This window comes from Lepidothrix coronata, unplaced genomic scaffold (genome assembly GCF_001604755.1).
Source record: "Lepidothrix coronata isolate B3197 unplaced genomic scaffold, Lepidothrix_coronata-1.0 Scaffold48, whole genome shotgun sequence".
NCBI classification, from domain to species: domain Eukaryota; kingdom Metazoa; phylum Chordata; class Aves; order Passeriformes; family Pipridae; genus Lepidothrix; species Lepidothrix coronata.
This window is the reverse complement of record NW_016690228.1, coordinates 3,588,418-3,604,436: the sequence shown is the minus strand read 5'-3', so window position 1 is coordinate 3,604,436 and position 16,019 is coordinate 3,588,418.

The following is a 16,019-nucleotide window of genomic DNA, read 5'->3' as shown; positions in this document are numbered from 1 at the left end:
TTGGAATTTTCTCTTCAAAAATCTCTAACAACTATCAAATTTCTAGCAGCTGCAGGAGATGGCCACTTGCAGAAAGTGATCAGAAGTAAAAAAAAAATGAATAAAAAGTTTTTGAATAAAAAGTTTCTTCTTCTACTTTTTATTATTTGTGTCTTACAAGAAGGAAGAAAACTAGTGAAAATCTCAAAGTTTAAGACATAAAATTGACCAGAATATAAAAATATACCACACAAAACAATCTTTCGTTGGCATAAGAAGTGCTAAACTGGTTTAGTTTGCTACCAGTACTTTTATATGTATCTCTACATTGCATGGCATTGATATCCCTCCCCTCATTTCAAGCTTGCCATTGACCTGTCAAGTTGTATGTAGTAGCACAAATAGTGACATCTAGCATTGTTTAACAGCCCGGGTGTAGTTCATGCTACTGTTGTCTGTAATAGTGTATGGTCCTATTTCTCTAAAGTAATCTAGATATGAGAAGGACCATTGTGAAATCAAAGAAAAAGAAAACACCTTGGGAAGAGCTGTCAAGGTGTTGTGGCCATATTATAGGAACAACAAATGAGTACTAAACTCCAAAATGCTTTTTATGAAACTAGTGAATTCCCACTGCTTTATTAGGAGAGACACTGAACTTGTGTGCTGTCTTGTAGCCCCTCAGCATCACAGAAGGTCAGACCATTGTGTGTCTCCAGAGATCTTCAGAGGAAACTTTCAGCCTCTACTGAAGTTCATGAAGATTTAGAAAAAAAATCATAACATAGGAAAGTTGGTATTTGATCTGTTTTGACTGTCTGGTTAGGTTTGCATGCATGTCATTTTGAAAGCAGATAAATGATTTCTCGTTTTATGTGGAGGATTTCACATTAATGTTCCCATAAATATAAAGTTTTAGGTGTGGAATAAGACCCCTTTAATTACAATTCCTCTTCCATCCCTCCCCCAGCAAGTTGTTAAATGCTAGTTTGGAGAGAAGACTATAATAGAGCTCATACAGTATAGTCCTGTACAGGCACCTACACAGTAATTCAGAACATACGGAAACAAACTCTTCTATCCTTCATGAATGGTAAACTGCCATCAAGAACAATTTACTCACAAAATTAAATTCATACAATTTCTTTTAGGACTGTGACCAAAATGCCATGCCTTTCTGGTACCCAACTTGCTAGTATTTGGATAATCATATTCAGGTAGGAGGCATTAATGTGTTTTCAGATATAGTGTGTCATTAAGAGATTTCTCCAAGGCTAGAGAGAGGCAAAACTGAGACAACAATTCAGTATATTTTGATTCCCAGCTTGGGCCTCTATTTTGAGTAGACATTTTATTCTCCATCACTGCAATGGCCATGGACGACTCTGAGCCCCCCAAAGAAGGTATGTGATAGTCTCTGTTACCAGAACTGGAGAGACCTGGCTGTCTCTCTGATCCTTAGTCTACACACATGCATTTATTTAGCTAGTGCAACTATGCTTAAGAACAGGTCACTTCCATTTGCTTTTAAGAGTGATTTCAAAGTGAAATAAACTGACTCTAGCCACCATTGAGCTGATTTAAGATGTAACCATACTTCCTTAAATATTTAGAAATAGGTTTAGTTAAATTGATACATTTCTGTATATAAAATTTTAGGTGGTCAGCTAATAGATCTTTTCCATCTCTGACTTTTATTATTCTAGTTAGTTATGTTTAAACACTGGCATATGAGAGGATCTGGAATAGATTTTTTGCTGCATTTAAGATTAATTTATTCCATCTGTCCCAGATAGGGAAAAAAGAAACATTCAAAGGAAATATATAATTAAGATAGTAAGTAAAGTTACCACAAAGTGTAGGTTCTCTTATTTATATATTTGCCCCATTTAACTCTGTTTTATTCTGGTCTTTCACATAATTATGGTGAAAAGGAGACTTCTCTGCATTAAATTCCAAGCATTTCAGAGATTTTAATGAATGAGGTTTTAAGTCCTGGCCTTTATTTAGGTTTTCTCTGTTACCTGTACTTCACATTAGGTCCTCTGTAGGGTTTCTTGAAAGAAAAAAAAGTTAGGTTTTAATTACTCTCTTATACTTATGAAGCTGTGATGTCAGTTTAAAGACAAAGATAATAATGAAAACATTTCTAGGTTAAATTTCTGCAAATTTCAAGCCTTTTATTTAGCAGCAGTGATCACAAGAACTCAGACACAAAAGTGTCAGGAGACATCTTCAAAGATGCCAAAAAACTAAAGCACTCTGTTGCCAAAACCAAATGCTGAGGACACTAAATTAATGTTAGTTCTGCAGGCAGCTTTCTTATTCCTAGTTGCCTAGAGTCAGATCTGTTGTTTCAGGGAGTCCTTGTATCTTTTTTTCGGGGCTCCTCTCAAGCGGCTGCCAGTGGCAAGTTCACCATAGAGCAGGATCTTAGGGAGGCGGTGGTCCTTCATCCTTGAGACATGCCCTGCCCATCGCAGCTGCGTTCTCAGTAACATGGCCTCAATACTTGTGACAGCTGCTTGCTCAAGAACAGATGTATTGGTCACATAATCTGACAAGGACTCCCTGAAACAACATCTCAGCCTTGGCCATATTGATCACCATAACTGGTCTACTCTGGCCTCAAATCGGCAGGCCTGGAGACACACCATCTATAACGCTGCTGCTTCCTTTGGGAACACACGCAGGATCACTCTCGAGGAAAAAAGGCAGTGCAGAAAGAACCGTAAATTGCAGAATACACCACCTAAGGAGTCTTTCTGCTGTGCCTTTTGCAATCGGATATGTCTGTCACGTATTGGCCTCATAAACCACCAACGTGCCTGTAGCAAATGTGGATAGAGCCTTCCCAAATCTTCATTCGCGAAGCCTCGCCATGAGTGAGAGTGAGTGAGAGTCAGATCTAAAATAGGACTTTAGGTACTTAAAAGAGGATGTAAAGACAATTTTTATGACTATGTTCAAATCTGTTATGTGGTAAGTCCTACACAGTGCCTGATAAGGAGATATCTACCTTTCAGAGGAAACTTCCAACGTATCTGATGCTGTATGCATAAATTGCACAAGGTTAACCATTTTAGCTTGTATCAGCAAAGTCAAGCATCATCCAACTGCAACCTCCAGCTACTGTAATCTGTGTCCTTGCAGAAGCAAATACAGGCAACAGAATCTCCTCCTCATCCATCACGTAATGGTCTCAGTAACCAAGAACACAGTGCAGGAGAGTGATAGCTTCAGCCTCCAGCTGAAGAAAGGCAGATTGGAAAGCTGAAATATGAACCGCATCAGATCATACGTGGGCTAAAACAGAAGAGGAAGCAAAACCATCCGTTTCCCTGATGAATCCACACTTGGATTCAAATTTCAATACCTTTTCTGCTCCCTGAGTTCTATCTGCTGGGGTATCATCTTTCCTGCACCAGCCTGAAAATGGAATGTGAGCGAAAGTGTGTAGTAAGGTAGGGAGAGAGGAGAAAAATATTTCTCTTTTTGTGTAACTGAAATTCTGGTGATAAGGGCACTCTGTTGGGGAAAAAAGCACTGAATTCGGTTCTTTTCATGCAACATTTGGGATCTCTCCCTTTTTCTGTGCAATTTCAAAAAGACGAGATAAATGCCACTGCATTTCCTTCTGGCATCATGCTATAAATTAGAGATTCCTCTTAGTTTTGAGAGACAGACAAAGAATGTGGCTTATCAGAGGATTCAGTACCGTAGACAAAGTCTATGGATGGGATTTTTCATTCCCAACTAAAACCTTTCAAACTGTGCTGTCTCCACCCTCTGTTACCTGACTCTGGAGGCAGAATCTCATCCCTGATAAAGGGTTCTAGATTCCATTCATGGCACTTTTTAGCCTATTCTGGATGCTGCAGTGATGAACTTCCCAATTTACAGAATCCGGCATTTATAGAAAAGGTTTCTTCCTTTAATGGTCCCAGTGGAAATTAGCACTCTGCAGGTCAAGGCTTTGTTAACATTCACTACTGGACTTAAGACACTGGGTTGTGGTTTAAAAAACTTGAGACAATTGCAGTTTTGGAAGGAGGAAGAGAATTATTGCTTGACGTGTGGTTCAGTCTTCATGCTAGGTCAGCCCTAGCAGCCCTGATTTTCAGACTGGTAAATGTTGCCAAAATATTTGTGGCAGTTTCTCACACAGACTGTTGGGTTGTTGGGATTTGAAGGGTTGTGATGAGGTCAGTTTCATTTGTGGTAGGTCTCAAGCCAGACACCCAACCTCCTAAAATTCTACAATTTTGAGGTAAAATACAACTATGGAATAAAAAACTGTTTCTTCAAAACACTGAGACAAGAGTTTTCAGTGAAGCTTAAGGGAGCTTGGTTCCCACGTCTCACTCTTTTAAGTTTCATTTGAAAACCATAGCATGCACACTCCTACCAAAATTCATGGTACAGTACAGCAAGTATGCATTTTATAAGCATATTACTCTTTTTTACTTGAATTCTAGTATGTTAATATTTTTATGGAAAACTTCTAGCACTCAGTAACAACTGCTATAAAACCTTGACTGTTTGGAATCCTTTTCTGTATCATCTTGAAGCCCAGAATTCAATGGGAGTACAAGGGGAAGCAGAGCTGTACCCTATCTCTGTGCAAGCTCCTGGTTGGAGGCTTGACCAACCAGGATGATGGAAAGTCCTTTCCAGGGGAAGTAAGTCAAGATTACTCCGTATCATGGACTATTAGGAATTAATCTTGCTCTCACATTGCAATGACCCCATTCAGGCAGATTTTTCCAGTTGATGTAATCAGTGGTTTGCTGCATGTAGGTGCCAGGATCAACACCCAGGCCTGGACTTTAGGGCAGTAGCTCTGTGCCAAGCAATACTGAATCAGTCCCCAAGCTCTGTGAGTGCACTGATCAGTACTGACATCCTAGATAAAGCATAAGAGGTGAGCCTTTGCTCTAAACCTTGACCCAGCCTTTACTGGTGTGAGGGAATGTAGAAGAGCTTAGCACCAGTTTGGACAGCCCTGAAGGTGGGAAGCCTGATGTACAAGGGCTACGTGCCACAGTTGTCTGAAGGGATGTGGAGGTCATGTGGTTGAATTCCCCCTTTTCTGGTCACCAGCTGGTGATGCTGCACTTCTTCTTCGGTGCCCTATAAGAGAGAGCACCAGCACAGTCCAAAGAAGGCTGTCTATACCTCCTCTGAGACTGGAGAGGGGCTTTCAAGATATCAATGGCTGGATATAGGCCTACAAATCTGCACACATTTCCAGGTACTCTTAGCCCGCTTGGCCAGAGACTACTCTGATCTGTGCAGGCTGATGGACACAGTATGTAGTTGTCTTCTGTGGACTTGTTGAGGTAAGGAGGCAGTGCTTGAGCCAGAATATGAGTTTGGTGATGGTCAGGTGTTTGCATGGTTTGTCTGTTGATGGAAATGTTAAGAGTGTATTGGCACACTTCCATTAAAGAGCAGTGGAAATGTTTCAGTTGACACATTTAAAGGAGTGCTAGCCAGTGTCATGGCATACTACATATATGGAAAGTATACCAGGAAAGCAAACAGTGGATTTGCTGTCACTTTTATGAAATCGATAAGACAGTTCTGGCTTCTGGTGAGCATTCTGAACCCTTCACATATACTCAGTGAATGTTTATGATTTTCATACCTATATTGGTAGCCATCACAGCTCCTATTAAATGCAATTTTTCATTTAATAGTATGCTTTACAAGGCAGATAAAACATTTAATTTCAAGGACCAATCCTGTACACATTGGTATTCAAAGAGGAAGGATTAAGCCCCTATGGCAGCAGCAGTAAATATTACAGCAGCTTGTACCTGTAGACTCTTCTGAAGGTGAAAATGATCTTCAGTTTTTTTCCTTTTCAGCTGGTCATGAGAGTAAAAAATTTTACTCTGGCAAGCAGCTACAGTGAAAACACTGATCTCCAAAGGAGATTTTATTTCTTAATAGTTCTACCACACTTTAAAAAATTCAGTTTTGAATTACCCGTGATACAAATTTTTGATCATAAGATTGGCAGTCTGATGGTCCTATTAGGTTTAAATATTTTTACTAAAAGTCTTCATTCAGTAGCTGTGAATTTCAACAACTTATTTATCAAATGAGCAGCAGGAATGCCTCTTTTATGCATAATCTAAACAACGGTAAACATAGTGAAGTAGATCACAGAAAAAAAATTTAAACAGTTTTTGCTAGAAGATATTTCATTCACTTTCCACTTCTGAGATCTGTAAGCAAGCGTACATTTACTGGTGTAGAGGGAGATGTTAAAGTCCCATTTGCTCTGGCTGGTGTAGGAGATCCTGTGTCCAGTGGCTTTGTAGAGTCCTCCTTTCCCCTTCCTTGTGAGACTGAGGCTGAGACTACTCCCTTCTCTCATGTCGGGAGTAGCCTTGTATGTATTTGATCTCTCTACCTGTGCTGAGAATATTAGGAGGCAATGACTGCCGATGACTTGTGAGTCATGAGTGTTTTGTTTCAGAGGCATCATAGCTGATGATCAGCATGGCGAGAGGCAGGTGCAAGAGAGAAATCATGCTTGGTATAAATATGTGCTTGTGGATGTCCAGTCTCTGGAAATGTTCAGGGCCAGGTTGGATGAGGCTTTGAGCAAACTGGTCTAGTGGAAGTTGTCCCTGCCCATGGCAGAGGGGTTGGAACTAGGTGATCTTTAAGGTTCTTTCCAATCCAAAGCATTCAATGATTCTATGATTCTACCAAAAACTGGCAAGTTATGAAGGCAGAGACTTGTACAAGAACCATAGAAAGAAAATCATTGGGACTTAAATAGAAACACTCTGCCCCCAAAATATGGGTTAGGCAGTTTCTTCGTGTCCTATCAGAGCAGGCAAATCATTGAAAGAATGTAAACCTTCCCAGTTTTCTGGTTCATCCATTTGTACCACGGTGGTCTTTTCTGAGAGTTTATGGATCAAATTAAAGGTCTCAACTAAACGTGAAAGCTGCATCATCCAGTGACCCACAGAGAATGTCTCATTCTTCTGCTAGTAGTGGAGTTCCTCAGCAACTAATACTCAGCTAAAGGGCTGCAAATTCTACCCTTCTCTCCTATCCCTAACCATGCATGTCTACCTGCTCATCTCCACACTACCTGGAGAATTTGAAGAGCTGATCTGACTGAAAACCAGCCCAGCCAGAAAAAGAAGTGGTTTATCCTTTCCTGGACAGACTCAGCTTCTGCTTGCACAAATTCCACCAGCAAGACAACAGAGAGGGACAGAACAACATGGCTGGCAGTGGATGGCTCCTTCAGGGCAGAGGACACAGCAGCCCAAATTCAATTTAACTTCAGCTGCTGTTCTCAAACTGCACTGAAAGATTTGTAGACCCGTAACTGGGCCAATTAAAAGTATAAAGGGAAGAAATTCAGCCCAAAAATCCATTAGCCCGAAAGGATTATTAGGAAAGAAATTTGTGTGCTATATCTGTGGTCTGCAAGTTTTAACTGAAAATTACATAAGTTCTTTTGGCTTGTATAAACCAACTTCGAAAAACAGCTTTGATGTTTAAGAAACTCGGACATGTAATAGCTGGCTCTGGCATTTTGGAAGAAGTACATAAAATAGCTTAAGGCTATTCCATTAGTATTTTTCGTAAACTCATTGTGTAGCTTGAGAGCCATATGCTTATTTCCAGAGTTTATTGCCTCCCATCTACCATAGTGTTTTGTATGGCTGCCCATCAGTGAAGCATATGAATGCCTTTCCTTTGAACTGCAGCGCCTCCTGGATTCCCTGGCTGCTCTGCAATCTTCTTTTATTAGTGACTGTTAGAATAGTTGTACTAGGTCATATCCAAGATCCATCTAGCCCGGTATCTAGCCCAGTAGCCAAAAACAGATGTTTAAGAAAAGCATAACTTTTAATGATACTTTACTGATTTGTCTCAAGATGCCACTTTGATATGTAAGAAGGCCAGGACTCATAAGAGTGCATGAAGTGGATCACAACATAGGTACACTTATTCCACCTCTTATCATGGTAACAGTTTGGCTATGAGAATATGGCTGATTTGGTGACTGCTACACATTCTAGCAGCATTCTAGTATCATGTCATAGCTAGTGGTGGGGAAAAAAATCTTTACGAAATAAGGAAGCTTTCTTGGTAACAGTTACACTCTGATTGCATTCCCCATGGAATTCTGCACTGTGTAGGTGACAGAGCATCTAATGGCTGTTGTCCTCAGGTCTGATATGTCTCAGTCAGTGTTTTGTGATGTAGCAGAACTTGTTGATGAGTCTACCAAAACCTCCACATTAGTGACTGGCAATGCTACTGCCTGGAGCTGGCCTCCAGTGATTTGTAGGTATCATCCTGTACATAGATCACCATAGAAGACACATCAAGAGGCAACACCCAGCCGTCAAAGCCACCAATTGCACCACTCAGCTCCAAGCTATTTGATGCATGAGCCTGCCCACAAGTGCGAGGAAACCCATCTGTATTTAAACATTCTGCCTTTCAGGAAGAAGCTCCTGTTCACCACAGTAAGGTTGAAATGTATCTTCTCTCCATCATGCTACAGGATTATTTGGCCTGGCTCTGCATGGTTCTACTCAGTCCCACTGGCCCACTGCCTTGTTTCCCTTGGGCCATAGCTGGAATAACAACATCAGTCTGGTTCCTTTGTTGTGGCAGTGGAGAGGAGGAGATCTAAACTCTCACTTCTGTCCTCACCATTTATTTTACTTATTCCTATAAAATTTCACATGGCTGATCAGCTTGGTGTACAGGGGCTGTGTGATCCAGGGTGGGAGGGCTATGCTGACATAGAAAGACCCATAACCCATGGAATCACAGAATATGCTGAGTTGAAGGGACCCACAAGGATCATTGAGTCCAACCCTTAGCCCTGCACAGGACCGTAAAGCCTCCATAGCCCAGGATAATGCAAGCTGTATTCAAACTTTTAAACCACACCAGCTCTCAAAGATGAAAGAAAAACGTCTGTTATTGTACCCACTGCTATACCTATTTAGTACAGCTCTCATGAAAACAGTCACTGCCATAGTATAAGAGGTCAAATCTTTAAAGCTGAACTTAGAAATAGTGATGAAAATAAAAGCATTTATTCTAGTAGTCAGGATCGGGTTTTGCAATGCAGATGGAAATTAAATAGAAAAGTTTTTTTCTAAACTTACTTTTTTTCTCTGCTGATTGCTGGATTTTCCCCCAGACTCGGACCCATGAAGCTCACCGGCAAATAGATCCTTTCAGAGAGCCAGATGGGCAGTAAAAGGATGACTTGAGAAAAGGTTTCCAAAAGCTATTCTCAAGGCACCTAATATATAGCAGCTAAAAGAAGGACAATAACATGTGCAAGACACTCTTAATCCAAATCCCAGTAATGGAGTTACACGATAGGCTGTAGCCTCTTGCCTCTTAATTTATGAAGGATCAAGTGGTATTAGAGCCAGTCTGCTATGCATCATAAAGTGCTCATCACAGCATGTCCATGTGTAAAAAAATGCCACTCCACAGAGAATAGGGAATAAATTCACCATCTCTCTTTAAGTAGCTATTTGAGAAAGCTGATCAGCATGTTCTTGTCTGAGGAATGTTGTTTATGCTCAAAGAAATGGTGTGTGACTTACATGAAATGGTCTAGATATGAATTCTGAGCAAAGTGGAAATTCATGAAGCCAATGGAACACTTATGTTCATTGTCTGAAAATGCACTGTTAATCCTAAGGCAACACTATTTATTATTTTGATCTGTTCAGAAAGTGGTACTACCATGTAAAAATATTAAATTTCATTTTGAATATATGCACCTCGTATATGTGTGTGTGCACGTTGGGACTTCTGGGAACTGTTACTGCATAGTATGTTCTGGATCTGTCCAGTAGTTCTTCAATATGCACTATGAACAGCATTCTGTGTTTGCAGGACTGATCTCATAAACAGTTCCTTTTTGGATATTTTCCATGATAATGCTATAGATATGAAGACCACAAAAAGTCCTAAGAAAAACTTAAGAGAACTCCCCCTCCCAAAAAATCTCAAAACTTATGAACATTTTATTCCAAGTCTGTCAAAGGAAAAAGTCAAATACATTATTTTAAGCACTTACCTTTGCTCAAATAATATGAAGGTAAGTTCTACAGGTTATTTCTGCTTGCACAGAAGTTGCTCCCAAAACTACTCCTCAGAAGTTCTGTTTGTGGAGTAACGATAAATATGCCAACTGTATTCATCTGGGATTTATCAAATAAAATCCCATCCCACATTTAGACAATAACTTTCAATCCTATTCATTTAAAGTTAGGTGTCTACTTGTGTGTTTAGGTTCCCACATAAAACTGATAGGATTTTCAGTGCTTACTGTCAACAGGCAATGCAGATGCCCTGCATTGTTCAAAATCTACAACTCTTTTATTGCTCTATATATGAGCCATTAGTTCAAATGTTGGTTATAGAGGATAAGGAAGTTCTTGAGCATGTAAGAAAGGGATGGAGTGGTTAATAGAAAAGCAGAGAAGGCTCTTACAGCATCCAAGGTTACACCATTCCTCTATTTTCCTCCAGTTTTCATATAATTTGCCATCTTTTGTCCTTTATTATGACTCATGTACCTAAAGAGATTACTTTTTTAGAAGTATCCTTTTTTATTTTTTTAACTATCACATCTTGACCTCATTTAGCTCGTTTTCAGTGTACCTACCCTGTTTCTTCATCTTCTTCAAAATGCTACTGTTTTTCTTGGTGCTCTGAGGAAGTCACAGCAAAAATACCTCTTACTGTGAGTTCTGTCATCTGCATATTGTCCTCAGAAAGTCAGCTGAAGTTTGGAGAATATTTAGTATAAGGCAGTACAGGAGTATGGGACAATATGTACTGCTATAAACAAGGGCTATGTCACCTTTTTCTTCCATTCTACATCTACACAAGTCTGTGAGAAACATGAGAGAAACAGGGGTTTTTTTGTCCAGAGAACTTAATAGTGTTAACTTCAAGATAAAAGGTCAGAGGCATGAATCACCAGCACAGGATAGAAGAAAATCTTCCACTTGGGGAAAAATTTAAAGGAAATGATTTGTCTGAAAGAAGATTTGAAAGAGTAGAGGAGAGATTGTCTCTCTGTGAAAGCAGAGAGATTCTTCACTCATGTTCCTTGAGTGAAGACATGTATGCAGCTCAATTTTGTATTTGAGGGGAACAGCGATCTTACCAAGCAGGCATTGGACAGAATGAATTTTGCTTAATATTAGGCACTCTTCTGAGCAGTGTTAGGTGAAGTAGCTTATCTGACCTGGTCATCTGCCTTCCTTAGTCAATGGAGAAAGACAGGCACTTTCAGGGTGATTGATTCACATTGCATGGCGTCTCTCTTCATTATTAAAGAAGAAGCCTACACATGAATAGTAGGGAAACTGTGTCCAGGCTTATGATAGTATTCTCTACAGATACACCCAAATTCCTTATTCTTGAAGGACCTCTGTAATACTACCTATAAACTGCAGTTAATGTAACTGTCTTAGCACACTGCCTTCTTATGCTAGATAAACATTTCTTGTGGGATAAGATGATTTGTCTGAGGTAGAAAAGTTTCTTTCAGTAACTATTATAGTTACTGTGGTTGCAGTATCATGAGATCACCCACATGAAGAAAATGTTTATTGGATTGTTTGAGTGATTGCTTCCTTTCCTGTATTTTTGCCAAAGCTTTTGGGCAGGGGAAGAAGTAAATGGACCACAAAAGTCTTATTCACCTTCTCACCCACATTGTCAGCCATAATTATATCAGCCGTGATATAATAACACATGTTTAAACATTCTGTAAGTCAGGAAGAATTTTAATGGATGATAATGGTGGAAGCTTATAGTGTAGCTTGTGGCTAATTTTGCAATGATTGTGGAAAGTGTAGTAGATGGCTCGGGGAACTGAGTATGGGCTCTAGATTATTTCAGCAGCCAACAAAAAATAGCAGTGTTTTTCAGTCCAATAACTACATTGTTATTTATCTGCTGTAGAGTCTCTTCTACTGTGAGTGACAGAAGAACATAGCCATATATATCCTTGTAGGGGAGGCAAAAGGCTGGAAACATAGGGAAGCCAGCCTTCCCACAGAGCAGTTGCCTGGTTGAAGTTTGATCTTGCTGGGGCATTGAGAAGATTGAGGGGTTTATTGAGATATATGGCTGGGTAACATTTACACAGTGCTAAGAAGATACGAATTGCTGCAAGAATGTTGCCTTTGTTTTTCTCATATGTTAGTAAATCTAAAAGGCTATGAATCCTTCTGCTAATCTGATATCTTTATCTACAAATAAAGCTCAGCTTTCAACAGCATCCTCAGTAGCAGAATATTTATTTAGTCTATAACAAGAGACATTGCTATTTACTTTTCTCACAGATCTGGTTATAAGGAGAAACCTTTCCATGATATTCATCATATTGTTTCTTGAACTAATTTTAGAACTGCTTCTCAGTTACAGCTTGGCTTTCTTTTCTTTTTCCACTCAATTATGAAATGTCTGGAGGCCAGCCCTCACTTCTCTGCATCTCAGGTTGGCAAAAAGCCCTTGAACAGAAAGGATCTCCCCTGATTTTGAGCACCCTGCCTAGGGGACAAGGGCTGGGGTATCACTGTGGCTGTTGCAGTTAGACCCTTGGCTGCGGGCTGCCTGTCTGCTGCCCTGAAGAGCACTGGAGACATAATGCTGTAGGACTGGCTGTGTGCTGGAAGATCTACCTCTCTCCCATGTAGCAGAGGTTCTTGGAGAAGATTCATGGGTAAGTGGTCCAACTGTTGAAGTTTAGGCACCTAGGCTGGGAAACTTATCCCTCTGGACTTCCTTCGAAGTCAGGAAAGAGAAATAGGTCCTCTGAGTGACCTCTAGAGGAATTTGTTCCCTTCCAAGTACTAGGCAGCATGCTTTTTGCAAGTAGGTGGTATCTTAACTGATTTCAACACTTAGAGGTAGTGGAATCAATAGCCTGTATATGTACCTGCAAGCTGGATTTTGTGCCCTAAACCAGAAAAGTCATGTGATTCAGATCTAAATGACAATGACCAAAGAAGCAGTTTGTTGAGATGCTGAGTTGTATGTATACTGTTATTACAGGAACCGTTATTGATCTTTGTGGGTCTCCAGTCAGTTCCAACAAGGTCACCAGGGGAAACAAAGTGACTGCAAAGAAGCCAGTTGTGGTGTGATCAGGTGCTACTGGTGTTTATCTGAATTTCATTTTACAACAAAAATCTCGAGAAGTCGTACACATCAGAACTTCTGGAGGCATTCGAGTTACAGCAGCTCAAGAGTTTTTTTGTGGTAAGAATGTCTCTTTTTAAATGATGGACTTCATTTTCCACTGCTTTAAAGATACACATGGGCAAGAGAAGACTGGGACTACTTGAAATCCACTTGAGCTTTTGTCAATGCGATCCTAAGCCTGTGTGCTAAAAAGCTATTAAGTGCTTCCTTTCCAGCTTTACAATTAAATGTCCTTAATGTGACCTCCATTCTTGTGGTGCTGACAGAGGTCCTTGTCTGACATCTTTCCATCTGTTTCTGTGGAAGGAAGATGTTGGAAGGTGTGTCTGTTCCAGGAAATGGAGCACAGTACTGAGGTTCACCAGCTACTGGGGACAGTCCCAATCCATGTGTCCTAAATCACACTGACAGAAGTCATGTAACAGTGCATCTGAAACAAGGTTTTTGAAACTGGGTGCTGTGCCATGTGAACGCAGACTGCTGTGGGACCTGAACCATATAATGTCCACATACTCTTCCTTCCACCTTCCAGCTTAACTCTTCCTTCCACCTTCCAGCAAAATTAACTCTCTTTCAGTTGAAACCAGGACACGGTTACATTAAGGGGTTCTCTCTAGACATCTCTAGCTCCTTTAAGCTTCTGCTTGAAATTTTTTCATGCTTATGCAGCATATCACATCCCTAACAGAGTGGATAATCTGGCCCTCAGTGCCAGTGAGAAATCAGCATTTGACCCTTGCATGGTGATCATCCATCTCCCTAATGAGGATGTTCCACCTATTCTGCTCTGTGTTTTCTAGTCCTTCCTTGTCACCTCCTTTTCTGTATTACACAAGAACAGGATTATGACAGAGAGTAATTTTTTTCCCTGTGGAAAAAAGAAAAATCTAGAACCGGTCTATAAACAGCTGAAATCTGATTGCCCTCATAAAAATAGGCTTCACGTGTGTATATATATATTTGGTTCTTTCTCATATAATACATAGGCAAGTCCACATGACAGAGGGTGTTGGTCAAGATGTAAAATGCCTGTATCTACATCTTTGTAGAGGAGAAACAGTAATGGCAGGAGGGCACAGATGTGACATCAAACTTGGCATCTTTGATCTTGATCACAAACTAGAAGGGTTAGTGCGGTAAGCTATTATGTAGCCAGAACAATGGCTGAGGATGACAGTTACCCTCTCATTCTAGTATTGACTTTGTTACAGCTGAATTAAAACCTGGTTTGGAAGAAGGCTGATAGAAACTAAGAAAAAACTCCATAAAAATGGAGGTAAGGAGTAGGAAGAAATATGAGAGAGAAAACTCCTATACTTAGGAAGCTGCTGCAGGAAGTTTAACAAGTTGGAGGACTTTTCCAGGGGTGTCAAAGTTGTTTGAGATGAGTTCTCACTCACAGAGACCTCATTCTGATCTCTCCTTATGTTCTCATCTATTACCTACATAAGGAAGGAGTCAGACATGAGGAGCACAGCATTTCATATCTTTCATTAGATCAAATTATTATTTTTTTTTTTTAATGAAAAGTTCTCTATCCATGGCCAGAAAAACCTGCTGAAATTTCTAGGAAGTGGGAGTACTTTGTAGGACAGCTGCCTACAGGCATGGGTATACAAGGAGAGCCTGACAGTTTTTATTTCTAGAAAGATCCTTCTAGCAACTGTTGTCATTGCCGTTCTCTTCTCTTTGACAGCAAGGGTAAATATGACCATGGTTCTGACTTCTGGGCACAGAGCAGTCGGCCTGCATCCCCACACTCCAGTGGCTTCATGCCATTAACCTAATTGTATCAGACATTGGAACCAGCGAAGCCTTTAACTTATATCTCTGGTAAAACTACTTTAAACGTTGTAAAACTGAGCAATCCAAAAAAGTTTTCCACAAATACCTTTTTTTGTAATTAGATTAAGGAACAGATTGTGAATCTACTGAATTTGGTACAGGTCTAGGCAGCAGCTGGCTTATAAATAAAAGAAAAAATTTAAGCAATTTGGCCCATCAAATGAATGTTTCTATGACTGTGTTGTAACTATAGATTAAAATAAAACTGAAATTAAATATAAATTCAAATTATAGTAATCAGACTGGCATTTTCACCTCTACTTGTACACTAGCTTCCACTCTATGTGCGTTCTCCACTTGCAAAATCTGAGGCATCTGCAAGTCACAGAAAACTGAAAATGATTGATGTGACTAAAAGGTGCTATTTACAGAACCTCAGTACATATTTATTATTTACAATTTTCCATTCAATAAACACAATTTCTGCCATAAAAGGCAGTGATGAAATACAGTGCCATTATCCTTCATTTGTTACTGATACCATTGCCATAAGACTGTTGCTTCTTTCCTCCAATGGTTTTTGGAGTAAATGGCACTTCTCATAGAGACACTGGCCACCTGAAGAGCATTTTAACTCTGGTTTCATTTTACTCTGGCTGCTCATTTTAATTCTGGTTTCAGAAATTAATTCAAAGTGTTTTCTGATAGTGTAGTTACAATTCCTATCAGTTGATGCTTTGGGTTCTTTTCTTTTTTTCCCACTCAGCTATAGCTTCTTCCTTTCCTTTTTCCCATATAAAAAATATATACAAGCTGAATATTATTAGTTCAGGCTATCATCCTGTAGTGCTCAAGTTGAGGCAGGTGCAGGGCCATGCTGTCACCCACGTTATATGCTCCACAAGGCATGAATGGGAATGTATATGCAAAGAAACCATGCCCAAGTCCAAGATTTTTCATCCCTCTCCATTACAATAATCTCTTGTGTTATCTGTGGTTACACCAAA